Source organism: Pholcus phalangioides, unplaced genomic scaffold (assembly GCF_987345545.1).
Source record: "Pholcus phalangioides strain wild (caught in Gottingen) unplaced genomic scaffold, Ppha-v1.0 ptg000015l_1, whole genome shotgun sequence".
NCBI classification, from domain to species: domain Eukaryota; kingdom Metazoa; phylum Arthropoda; class Arachnida; order Araneae; family Pholcidae; genus Pholcus; species Pholcus phalangioides.
This window is the reverse complement of record NW_028301608.1, coordinates 91,259,281-91,273,840: the sequence shown is the minus strand read 5'-3', so window position 1 is coordinate 91,273,840 and position 14,560 is coordinate 91,259,281.

Sequence of the window (14,560 nt, the reverse complement as noted above, 5' to 3'; positions counted from 1 at the left end):
ACTTCCGAAACAAAGTAAATTCAATCGAATCATCTTACACAGGATTCAATTTCTCTAGTGTTATATTTCAAAACTAGTTACCAAAATTGACTAGAATTTGGTGGTTTACTGTTACACAACTTCTACTGTTTCTTTCCCAAGTATGCACGTTTGAAATCTCACTTTTGGAAGAAATCAGGCATGACTGATTTTGATAGCAGCGTAGATCTGATGTAGTTATCTCTAGCTTCATGTCCACATACTTTAGTTGAGACCTCGATAACAAGTTAGGCACATCTCTCGACTGCCTGAGAGCGACTGGAGCGCGTGTGAGTTGCACGTGGGAAGACCATACAGTGTCTACTCAATTTCAAAAAAAAAAACCAAAAAAACGAACACTCTCTCCCTCTCCTTCATATTTTTCAGCATATAGACGGTGTGCAATGTATCAATGAGTGCCAGGACTCTGTCACCGGACTTATCCCGTTACCGAGATATCCAGCCCAGCTTCGTTGCAGAGTCTGGAACAAACTGTGTGCACCTAACAGTGTCAATGCGTACGTAGTGTTGTGTGGGAATTTTTAGTGCTGTCATCTATATTTGAAATTACGAATGAAGTAAATGATTTAATATTTGTACCGTTGTAGGCTTGTTGCTCTCTAAGGCGAGACTTTCTAACAGGAACATCTGATTGCATTCACGCCTCGAAGGTGCGAACCACAGATACAGATGGTGCAACCACCGAGCCAAAATCTTAGTCTTGGCCCCATTGGATAACGGCTTGCTGGATTGTAAAAGCTCCCTGTAGTGGAGTATATGAATCTGTATATTCTAAAAGTAGACAGAAAGATCTGAGCAAAGATAAGCAATACCGTATTTATTAGACGTATCCAAAGCAATAAAGTCGGGACATTGTCCAGAGCGGTATTTACTTGACGACTTACTTAAAGTGGTTAATTCAGTAACTGAACACAATCCGTTCTTTGTACACCCTGAAAATTTACTGTTGGGTATGGTCATTGATGACAGAGAACACATTCAAGAGAGAGCTTGAATATAGAAGAACTTCAAAAGCAAGATAATCCGCCTCTAAAGGAAAAAGTATTAAATACTTCGTGCTATATTAGATAAACTTGGTAATTACAGAGATTACACTGAAATCATTTACTGGAATACTTGCTTGTTGTTCCCCGCCCCCCCCCCAATGGTACGGGAAGTATGTGATGATGAAATTATATCATTCATGAACGCCGAAAAGTTTCCCCGTCACACTCAGACAGTCGAGACATGTTCAAACTTGATATCCAGGCCTCAACTATTGTATGTAGACATGAAGCTAGAGATGTACTGTACTTCATGTCTATACGCTAGTGTCAAGATCAGTTATGCCTGATTTCTCCCAAAAGTCAGATTTTCAACTTGTCAATTTTGGTGACTAGTTTTGAAATATAATGTAAATTACATACGCACGCGCCTACTTTCGATGGTTGTTTGGATAGGGTATGGATGGAATTCTACCTCCTGTGATGAATCATTTAGATGCCAATAGTATTCCGTAAGTGAGAAAAGTTCCGAAAGAACTGAGAATCATCTTCCGCTTGAAATTGAAAAGACCGCAACCTGTGAAACAAACATCGTCTTCGTTGAGAATCTCTTCCATAAGTACCACGGTTCTGTGTTTGGTACTGTAAATTTTCGAGAGTGCCGCGTACTTTTTCCTCGTGGCACCACGCATTCTTTTCATCCACTCTGTCACCTCAGAAGTACACATGATCAAACACACGTGAGAAATCAAAGTGGCGACGATCTGATTAGCCTGCATGCTCATGTAAATAATGTTTTCCCTGTATATGTTTGGGTGGTTGATGTACATTGTTAGGTGGATGAAAATAAAAGAGAAATTTTTCGCCATGATACACAGTAGGGACAATGAAAATGCTTCTACAATTTTCTGAGTGGCAGAGCGAACTTTCTTATATGCATCGATCGTACGGTGAATGCTCATGATATCTGATAAACAGACTCCTTCAATCACGTGGTATATATCCTTCACTGTTTTTGAAATGTTGACGCACGTTATGCATAAGAAGACGTAATAAATCAGCAGGAATAGCAAATTTACCCATACGAAAAACACTGTATCAATCGCTAATAACAATCCGATTTCCCACTGACTAAAGTCCTTCTTGCTCAACCATAAAATTGTTAGTGCTTTCTTATCGTTCACCAATAAAGATGATCTCACGCTCGTCAGTATGATCTGAGTCGAAGAAATTCCTAAAACAAGGATCACCAGCCCGTTCAGCACCGATGGTCGAGGAACCCTTTTATCGCATCGGGTCGTCAAAGACGCATCTCTGAATTCGGAAAGCGCAGACGCCACGCGTCCCGAACCGTATCGTGCCACTTGCCACAACACGAAGATTGAAGAGTATTGAATTTCATAAGCTACCCTCAGATCAGCGGTTTTTCTCAGCCAGACGGTACAAAGACAATAGATTAACATGACGTTGAAAATGAAAGAGAATGGGTTGAGAGCCCTTTTTAGAACTTTCCCTTGTCCGCGAGGCCTTACGTCGATGCCGCACACGTACAAGATGCCTAATACGCATCCAAACTGGACATCACTGTGCATCATCAAACGATTCGAATGACACGATTGCATGAAAGCAATCATTTCGAATATATATTTCACATTAAAATAAGATATTTCAGAATCTATCGTGTGGGTGATTCCTTATAATTTTTCACCAAATTTTCCAAAAAAGCAATATTATTGAATCTACGTGAACTGGGTATTCTGCGCATCCATGTATCACGGAGAAACAGAAGTGACTGGTCTTATTCTGAATAAGAGTCTGCTGCACGTCTGCTTTAAACGTAATAAAACGTTCAATCGAATTGTTGTTAATAAAACACATCAATCATGGAAGAAAACACCGAAATCCATCTATAAAATGCAATCGTTTACTAAACCCCTTGCAGCCATCAATAATGATAACGAAAATGCTTTTAAATTGATGAAATATGCTTTCAGAATTACAGAATTAATACTTTTTTATGTTATTTCTCTTATACGTGATGTCGCCCACATCACGGTTATCTTTCATCCTTTTAATTGTCTGCCATTGTAATACACTGTACAATAACATGTAAGTGAGGTTTGAATATAGGTAGTAAATTGCGGTTGCGTGTTTTTCAAGATGAAATCGAAACAAAAGTCATCAAATAAGCATCGTATACTGAGTGGTTTCATTGCATGGGAGCTACAGCCGCTCAAGTGCATAGGAGGCCTCGTGATAATGATATTTAAAAGTATGACTTTTTTTTTTTTGGAGATTAAGTACAGTGATCGTACGAAAGCACTTCGAGCTGAATAGAGGCATTAGCTTAGTGATGGGAAAACTACAGCACGCGAGCCAGATGCGGCCCACTTGGTGTGGTATACACCGACATGATTCAAAATAGTCAATTTTTTGGATAGGAGATCGACACGGATTGGTAAAACAAAACCTCAATTTTATCAATCCTTGTCGATCTCCAAGCCAAAAATTGTGACTAGTTTAAACCAAGGGTGCTCCACCTTTAGAAGAGTGTGGGACTCTGAACATGGCAAATATGTGGGTTAATATTGATATTTATAGTTATGATTCCCACGCACACACATATTCATCCGTCCCCTATTTTAGTAAGGGGCTGTTCAAGTATTACGTCAGCAAATTTTTAGCCATTTTTGACCCCTCCCTTGTCAGCAAAATTTCGTCATCAGTTCTGCCCCTCTTAATCCTAACGCATATTGGTGGGATCAAAGACGTACACACACGGGGGGGGGGGGGGGGCATGTGGGACTCATGCACCTTCCCCCCCCCCCCCGACGATAAAAAATTTATTTTCTTAATACAAACAAATATTTTTATAATAAATTTCTGTTAATGTCAATGCTATTTGAAGGCTATGAACTAAAAATTTATCTTTAATAAATTCATTGCGACCCACCCTCTAAGCCACATAATGATAAATCGCATAAATGCCCTTTGCCCACGGACCAAATATGGCCCTGCGAGTTATCTGATGCGGCCTGCCCTCCTCAAACCTAATTTTGTAAAAATGAACTAAACGGCACATTTACAGATCGCTTAAATGACCCGTGGTACAATTCCAGAGCATTTAACCCGCCCGTGGCACATTTTCAGATCACTTAAATGACCCGGGACACAGTTCCAGAACACTTATGCGATCCGTCACACATTTGGAGATCCCTTGAGTGACATGTGGCATAGTTTTAGAGCACTTAAGTTCCCCCCCCCCGTGAGGTTCTACATCACTCAATTACCCGCTGCACATTCTCAGATTATTTAAGTGATCCGCGGCATATAATTACGGATGACTTGAGTGATGAGTGGCACAGTTCCAGAGTACTTAAGCGGCCCGGACACATTTCCAGTTCACTTGGATCCGCGAAACATTTAGATATCACAAAGGTGGCTCTGTAGGGCACTTATCAATAGGGAGAATAACGACAAAATTATCTTTATATTCGAGGTCGTTGCGTTTTAATTGACGTTATAAGTGAGGTCCATTAACATTATTTTCCATGGGAATTAGTCAGAACAGTCAAATAATGACGTTTTCACCGAGTTGTAATTGCAACCGAAGTCGATTTTATCAAGTTAAACTGTGTATAAAAGAAATTGGGGCGCCAACGGAGCTCCGCCATGGAAATTATACATTCAAAAGAGCTCCGTGAGTCAAAAAAAAGGTCGAGAACCGCTGCCCTAGGATATCGCTTTGATCGGGGAACCCATAGATTAAGAGGGCGATTAAGATTCTGCATAAGAGGGCTGTTAAGAGATAGTGCTATTAAAAGAGCTCATAAGGCTATATATAGTCAAAATTTCGATAAGTCAAATGTATAGCGTTCGACAAAAACTTTAGCTTGAGTTCGACTTATCGGAAGTTTCCATTTCGGAACAGGAAAAATTAAGATTTATTAAATTAACAGTGCTATTTACAAATATCGTATTAGTACAGTCGAGTCCCCGTTGTAACGAACTCCAAGAGACCGGAGAAATCACTCTGTTATAACAAAATTTCGTTACAAAGGAATTTCAGGATTTTGCATTGTTCCTATGGAAACTTATCTGAGGATTGGAAAAGTGTTCGTAAAAACGAGATTTTTTCGCTATAACGGTACTCGTTAGAACGAGATTCGACTGTAATACTATGAAGGGAAATTCAAAAAAAAATCTAATTTATTCAATTTTAGATATTGAATTAGAATATTTGGAAATAAACTAGACGTACACACTCTATATTACGAAAACGGACGCGTATATTATGATATTCGTATAAATGAAACGAATTATTAATATAAAGTCTATACAAGAATATTTTTCTGTCAAAAAATGCAGTAATTTCTACATGTATTTCTTTTTATGTTCTTCTTTTGTGATAAAGACATTTTCACTTTTCGCAAGCAGAATCCCCTAAATGCTAAATTCTTCTGCCAAATGCTGAATTCTTTTGCTAAATTCTATTGCTAAATGCTAAATTTTATTTCTAAATGCTAAACTGTATTGATAAATGTTAAATTCTAAAGTTGAATTCTAAATTCCATTGCTGAATGCTAAATTCTACTGTGCTAAATGCTATCTTTTAAATTTCTCTCATAATCCAAAACTTCGACTAAAAGGAAGAAAACTTCGAGTAAAGGGAAAATTTTAACTCTAAAATACAGGAAAAGTTCTGGGACCGAGTGAAAAGTTCGGCTTAAATGGATATTCGAGTTATTGGAGTTTGGCTTATCATGAATCAACTGCATATTATAACATAACTTTTATTAAATGCGTATGGAATAAAATTGATGTACTGTAGTAAAAGTTATCTCATAATTATTGACAAGAAGGCCTACAACAATAACTATAGGTTTGAATTTTAAAAATTGGCAATAAAAAAAAATTTCTTCGATTGAATAATATAATAGAATCTTGTCATAATAGAATCTGTTTAATTTTTGAAAAAAATCTTTCGCGTGTTGCGGGTTTGCCCCATCTACTGCGATAGAAAGTCAAATTGAGGTGAAAAATGATGTCTCTCGACACCGCTTATTATAATCACGGATAATGTTATCATTCCGGTATAGTTAACTCTTTTGCGAGGAACGGAATGGACCGTACCATAACATGTGGGGAAAAAATTCGTTTATGTATGTGGAAAGAAAAAATTCAGTTTTCCCGTTTTACCGATTCCGGTTTACCGTCGATCGAACGGGATGTATGGTCACCGCACTTGCAAACGGGACTTTTCGGATATAGATATCGTTTGGTTATTATTATCAGTAGCACCGAGTCCCTGTGCAATCACATTAAACTGCGTTGACTGAAAATTAACCTAAATACGCTGCCATCTAGTAGTTGATGGGTGCACTCGAGGTTCTCAAACATACCAGTAGATGGCACTCCAAGTAACAATTTTATCCAAGACAATTAAACCGTTCCAATTTCAGAAATTTTAAAATTCCGAATTTTTTTTTCACCAACAATGAAATGAAAATGTTTGTTATTTATCATTTCTTCTATTAATCTTGAGAGAACTTGAAATTATTCTGAAATTATTACTTCAGGCACTTCGGGGGGGGGGGGGGGGGGGGGATTACTTTCCATTGATTCTAGGAAAATTATTTAATGTCATAATTCATTAATCATGAAAGTCATGTCATAATTAATTAATTTATGAAATTCTTTGACCAACTCTAATGTTATTTCTTCCAGAAAATCTAAAATTATTTCTTTTAAAAATTCTGAAATTATTTCTTTCAGTAGTTCTGAAATTATTTTTCCAACACTAATTCTGAAATTATTATCCCCCCCCCCCTCACTATTTCTAAAATTACTATTCCGTCACTGATTCTATAATTATTTCTTTCAAAGATTCTGAAATTATTCCTTTTACTGATATAAGGTGATATTTTGATTTCAGTAATCCTTAAATTATTTGTTTCAGTAATTCCGAAATTATTTCTTTTAATAATTCTAAAATTATTTTTTTCAATAATTCCGAAATTATTTCTTTTAATAATTCTAAAATTATTTTTTTCAATAATTCTTAAAATCATTTCTTTCAGTGATTCAAAAATTATTTCTTTTAGTAACTCTCAAATTATTTCTTCCAGTAGTTCGTAAATTATTTCTTTCAGTAATTCTAAAAATAGTGATTTTAAAATTATTTCTTTCAGTAATTCTGAAATTATTTCTTATGTTTATTATGTTTACAACACTAATTCTGATATTATGTTTACAACACTAATTCTGATATTATGTTTACAACACTAATTCTGATATTATGTTTACAACACTAATTCTGATATTATGTTTACAACACTAATTCTGATATTATGTTTACAACACTAATTCTGATATTATGTTTACAACACTAATTCTGATATTATGTTTACAACACTAATTCTGATATTATGTTTACAACACTAATTCTGATATTATGTTTACAACACTAATTCTGATATTATGTTTACAACACTAATTCTGATATTATGTTTACAACACTAATTCTGATATTATGTTTACAACACTAATTCTGATATTATTTTTCCAACACTCGCTACACCCTTTATTGTTTTGCAAATGTTAGTGCAAGTAATAACTCAGCTGAAACAGCGAGTAAAATACAGTGAAAAATAATTTTATCCATTACAAATATAACTTCGATCATCCACGCATCAGGATCATTTCTACTCTTCCATCCCAACTAGCCAAATATCATTATCGTTCACAGCCAAGAAATGTATCGTCAGGGTCATCAGTATCAACTCGATCAAAGATAATTCTGGAATGACTGTCATCAACCTGTATATAGAACCGATAATCGAAGAACTCTTCCATTACATAGGCTCTTTGTATAGCTAAATTCGGTAAGTGTGCTTTCCGACCTGAATCGTATCACGTACCATAATACAGAGTAGTTATAAATAAACTGACACTGCTCAGACATATGTAGCGCCCATTATGATAGAGGAATTTTAATGAAACGGTATATACAGTAGAACTTGGTCAATTTGTAGTCCAAAGTTACCAGAAAAAGTTCGAGTTTTCCAATTAATCTATACTAGATCCGTAAAATGACTACTAATTGCAACTTAATCATCAATCCTCACATAGGAAAATAATCATCAATTATTGAAATTTCATCAGTTGCGAAACTGTTTCCCAAATTTCATTAATTCATAATTATAATAATTGTTCTTGGCTGCTGCATCATTCCACTGTTCTTGCTGGAATCAGCAACCCTGCAGATTTTCTTGAGCATGCTTAAAGTCTGATTTAAGGATACAGTTATGATCATCCGTAACGAAACTTTTTTCTACATTTTGCTTGCCATTCTTATGCTACCAAGGAAATATACTTTCATTAACGTATTACAATTTGTAGTTTCGAATACTTTCCACATTCTTAATGAGGATAAAAAAAATCAGATTTTGAATGGTACTCCTTGATCTATAGGTTAAACAACATAATCGGTATCAAGTGGTTCATATTTTCGATGCACTCCAGCTAAACAATGTTGAAATGGGCACTATTTATCAAAGAAAAAGTGGAGAGAACATAATTTTCAAACCTGTCTTTATAATATTGATGTATTTTATAATAATGATATTTATGACTTTATAATAATGATATATTTTTTTTAATAACAACTTGATCGAGGAAAGCAAAGTCTGACTTCCTGTAGAATTTTTCAAACTAAACTTGCTCATACGAAAATCATGATTTTTTTCCTCCAACTTAGAATTATCCAAAAGAATCGAAATAAACAAGAAATTTTAACATTAAATTGGATAGAAATCTCAAGGGAGCTCATAAGAGTTCAAATTATCCAAAATTCGAAATAACCATCAACCCAATCAGGATTTAAATCACTTGAATTTTTAAAAAAAATCATTGATTTAAATCAAAAATTTTAAATTTTGCTTTTTCATTACATAACTTCGATGATATTGAAGTAAAAGTAACCTGGTATGGTATACAAGTACATGTTATTGATATGTGGTAAAGTTCGTGATTAAAAGTATAGATCTTTAGAAGAAAAAGTAGTTAGGTGATATGAAAATATGCATTCGTAATGATTAACGAGATTTTTTTTTAATTAATAAGCAGTCACTTAATTTTAATCAAAAATCTGATTTTTTTTTAAATTTAAATCCAGATCTTTTTGAATTTTTTTTTTAATCATGATTTTTTCATACCCTGTGGCCAAGTTCTACTACAGGATATATGTGTCGCAGGGTATCTAGATTTAAATCAGCTTAATTCAAATCGCGATTTAAATCACGTGATTTTTTTTAAAAAATGTTACTGATTTAAAACGTATACTCTCTCTCTTTTATATTTCAAACAATTTTGAATAATATATTTTTTCCCCTTTTTTATTTTGTGATATTTAATGGGAGAATGGATACTAAGTTTCATATTTTAGTCATTTACACATTAATTAATGGTTAAACAAATTGTGAAATGTGCGGCGGACTACACTGAGACTTCCTTTTCCTCGCACAGTCATTCTCTCTCCGGTGACTCTCTACAACGTCAACGATGGTGGTACATAAAAAAGTCGTTTCTACATGGGAGTCCGTCAATTTCGCCTCTCACGTAGTCCATGGTCTCCACCATGCGGCTGTGAAACGTGGTACACTCGGCATGGCGTATTTCCCGTAATGGTACCCGCGACTGAGCATGCGCTCCGCAGATGGCTTTTGTCGGGGCTTTTCCAGCACACTCGTGACTTGTCTCTCCGGTTCCCACGATCGTTGGTGACACTCTTTAGGAATTCCTTCAGCTCTCTGATGATTTCCGCCGTAGAGTCCTCCGCAACATCACCGCTGACCATTCGTCTGTCTCTCCTCGAAGCTTGCTGAGCTGCTTCTAATTTCATAGCGAAGACAAGAGCACTTCTCACGTTCTTGTATTTGCCCAGACGCAACGCCTGCTGGATGTCGGGGTCCTTGACGGAGTCGACGAAGCACTGCAGGGGCAGTCCTTCCCTAATGTCCGGCGGGCAATCGGAATACGCCAACTGCGAGAGCCTCTCGACGTCTATGGCCAGTTCTTCAATGTTTCTCCAGGCATCTGCTGCCTCAGGTAATTTTCTCCGAATCTCAGCTCAAGCGCATTCGTCAGAGCCGGATAGCTGGATCGGTCTTCAGCAGAAATCGTCTGTAGAATCTCTGCGGCTTCACCTCGGAGAGCGGCGACTAGGTGGAAGGTCTCTAGCATACAGTCCCATACGTTCGCGAAGGCAATCCTCTCGAACTGGGTCCTGAAGATCGACCACAATGCCTTTCCGTTGTATGTCGAGGACTTGATGTTCGGCAGCATGACGTCAGCTATGTCTGGCTGGACCTGGTGAGCGTCTGCGGAAAAGCGTAGGTTCTCGAAACTTTTTTTCCAGCTCCAGTATCCTCTGGAGAATATTCTATTATGATTGAATATTCAATCATGAATATTCTATTTAAAATTTAGTTTATATTTTTATGGTTCCTCTGTGACACCTGAATTTCCTTCTTTTTTGGAAGATCATTTTTCATATTTTATTTTAATTCAGGATGAATCATGGAATTTTTATTCTGGTCACTTTCCATGAAACACCCTTTATATGGCCGAATATGATTTTAGCACGTCTTCTCATTCTTAGTTTTACTTTCAGCTACTTGCCGTGGTTTTTTTGGAAAAATTTATGGTACGTAATGATTGAATGATATGTAGTAACTGAATCCTAGTCTGCCGCCTTTAAGCCTTGCCTTGAGCTTTGAATGCAGTGAAACCTCGCTACAATGATACTTGATACAACGATAAATCTTGTCTATAACGACATTTCTTTAAAATCGTCTTGAGAATTACTTAGTCTTTAATGTGTTAAACTCCTCTCGACACAACGATATCGTTTACTTACGATAAATCCCTCTATAACGATTTTATTTTTTGCAGATATTTTGAAATTGCTCCACAAAGATATATTTTATGTTTTGCTCAAAATCCACCATCAACATTCTATCAAACCACTTAACAAGTTTTTGTTCTTCGAGACTGTTTAATAGCATCGGTATTTTTGACTATCTTACCTCCGAACATGTTAATAATTGTTGTGGAAGCTAGCTTCTGTGTAGTATACAAAAGTATTGTACAGAAACCACTTTAAAGTGTGGAAAAAATCAACTGCACCAACCAACCAACCACTATTACTAGTTTTATTAATAAACTAGTAACAGTAGTTGGCGAAGTAAGCTTGGTAGTTAGAGGTAGAATTTCTCCTCTTCCTTGTTTTATTATTATTGGTGTTGGGGAGGGCTAGTAATAGGCAAAAATAATCTTTTTTTTTCTTTTTTTTGAAAATAGGTGGCAGTTTCTAGAAAGTTTAGTGATTTCCACTGCAGCAGTTGCGATGACGATCAGGAAAATTTGAAAAACCACTTAAAGGGTTAAATAAAGGTTTATTACAGATAGTTTTTCACATAAAACAGATAGATATACAGATAGTTTGTAATGTGTAGAAATATCAATTTTAAAAAAAAAAAAAAAAACAATTTTAAAAGCAAATGAATTCAGAGTTGATTAGTATTCACATAAAATATTGGATATACGGTAATACTTGGGATTTCTTCACTTTGATGATAGAAGCGCCCCATAAGTCAGAAAAGTTCCAAGAGAGCTGAGGATCATCTCTCTCTTGAAGACGAACAGTCCGCAACCAGTGAAATGGACATTTTCTTCGATTAAAAGCTCTTTCATAAGCCCCAAGGTTCTGTGTTGCGAGCCGTAAATATTCACTAACGTGAAGTATTTTTTCTTCATGACCAAACGCGTTTTCTTCATCACCATCGAAACTTCGGAGGTGCATACAATGATGCTCACGTGCCAAACTGAAGTAATGACCATCTGAATAATCTGAAATACTAAATAGACTATGTCTGATTGTATTGATTGGTATTTCATATACAAAGTCAACTGAATAAACATGAAGGAGAAATTTTTCACTACAATGCACAGTAAAGACAGAGAAAACGCTTCTGAAATTTTTTTTATACTCGAATGAAGGCATTTAAGGGTGTCGATCGTTTTATGCATTTGCTTTATGTCAAATGAACAGACTTTATCAATCGAATCACAAATTTCCTGCACGTTTTCACGAATTTTGACACACGTAATGCAGATAAACAAAAAATATACTCCAGGAAATATGCTAGTCACTGCGATGAAACTAGTCAAACCGATCCCAATCATTAGTTCACCTACCCATGCATTGAGGTTATCTTTATGATAACCGAAAAACCATATGTGATCTTTCTCCTTCGACAATTTCGACGGCACGAACACCAGCCCACATAAAATTAGAGACAATCCAAAAACTAGTGTTAATAATCCGTTAATAGCGATGCACGATCGAAGAATTCTTCCTTTAGGTCGGATCATCGAAGACGCATATCTGAATTCAGACACTGCAGACGCTATGCGTTTCGATCTGTATCTCACTGAATGCCATAATATCATGATGCAAATATTTCGTGTGACGTAAACGAGCATGAGCTTCATATCTATCCTTGAATAGCTCAAGAAAATAAGATATACCATCAGGACGTTGAATACCAAACTGAATGGGTTGAAAGCTATCTTCGAATCTTTACCTCGTTTAAATGGTCTTATGTTAATGCCACATAAATACAAGACATTTAATACGTAACCGTATTCTGCATCACCACGCATCATCGACAGTACTGAATGACTCGGACGCATCCAATTCGAAAAACTCATCGCGAGCTTGTCTGTATATTATGTCTTATCCAAACTCAAACAGACGCAGAGCAGAACAAAATCTGTGGGATATTCTACAATTTATGAGAAAATCGAGTATCTCTGACCACTCAGACGGAAAAATTGCCTCCAAAGAACAGCTACTTTGCCTGAAGGAAAAAAATGAGACTAATCAACATTAGCGATCGAAGAAAGCAATTCATTTCATTATCAATCCAAACGATGTCCCTTTAGCTTCACAACCTCCAAAAGAAAATAAAAATGTTTTCTAGAATACAGTGTTACCTCAGCTATAGATGCCATAGCTATTGTCAGCTAATTGAATTGCATCGATACCTCGGCTAACGAACGCTTCGGCTTACGAATTTTTCGGCTAAGAAAGATTTTTCTGCCTCGGCTAACGAATACGGATTCTATTAATGAAAAATTTTATATGGATGCACGTGCTAACATAAAACAGCCACGTCGTGAGTTGAATTTTAGCGCTAATCATCATCAGAATTATTGTTACTCGAGCCCTATTAAGTCATGTCCTGCTCTCTGAATCTTCTTCCAGTTGCGCCTTCACTTCTCTTTCTGAACCTTTCTTTCATATAAAATGAACGATTCGGGTAATCGAAAATGCATTGATAGAAGAAAAGAACATTCTAGACAGGAAGCTCGTTTTTTCTATCAGCATGTATCAGATACAGAAATAAGTTAACCGAATCACAAATGAATGGGGCACCTACGAGCTCGATTGGATTGTGTGTAAATCGTATAAAATAAAATTCTCTCTCTTTCTCAGTATCTCTTGCAAATTCTCAATTTATCCAACTCTGAAGATGTTCATTTAAGCCTTCGATCAGGTTTTGTCTTTTTTTGGTGTCTCCTTGGTGTTTTAAAAACGTATCTATAAATTTTGGGCAGTTCCTGGGATGAATTAAACGATTTTTCTTAGGAACCTATGGAAAATCGCGTTTCGGCTAACGAGAATTTCGACTAGCGAAAGTGATTCGGAACGAATTGCCTTCGTTAGCCGAGGTATCGCTGTACTTTTTATTGATCACCATCGACGCCGTGTTTCGTTTCAATATAACTGTCTTTTTCTAAAGAAAAGAACATTATCTCATTTCCATTAAAGGCAATTTGATAGACGATTTATCTGTGAAACACATGAAGAAAAGTAAATTTCAATTTATGTAATGGTTCTCTTGTATTAATAATAGACCCAGAATACCAAACAAATTGCTTCTGATTAATTTTTATAACGAATTTGAAGAATATATAGTTTAGGTTCCAGTGGCTACGCTTTCAAACTAGTCTGGATCTTTGTTTGCATCTAAGAAATGATGGGAAGCAATGAGTGATAATGATGGTTCTTTTGTAACTGCCTTAAGGGCACATGGCGTGGCATGACGTTACGACGTGCGTCTGCAGCCTGCGGGTGACACAAAACAAGCAACCAATGAAAAAGTAACATTTTATGACGTCATCAAAAGGGCAGCCCCCCCCCATTTCCTCACGTGTATGTGACACTGAGCTTATTATTATTATTATACAGGGTGGGGGAAAAAGTCCGTAGAAACTTTAAAAATGAATAAATACCGGAATCGGACACATGTTTTCACTCATTCGCATAAAGCTGAGAGCTTATTTTTGAAATAATCAAATACCAATGTGTGAAAAATCCATTATCGAGGTACTCTCAGCCAGTAGCTTGAAGTACAGCTCACGATATCGCGTATCTCTAAATTTTCACGACATTTAACTAGAATTTTCAT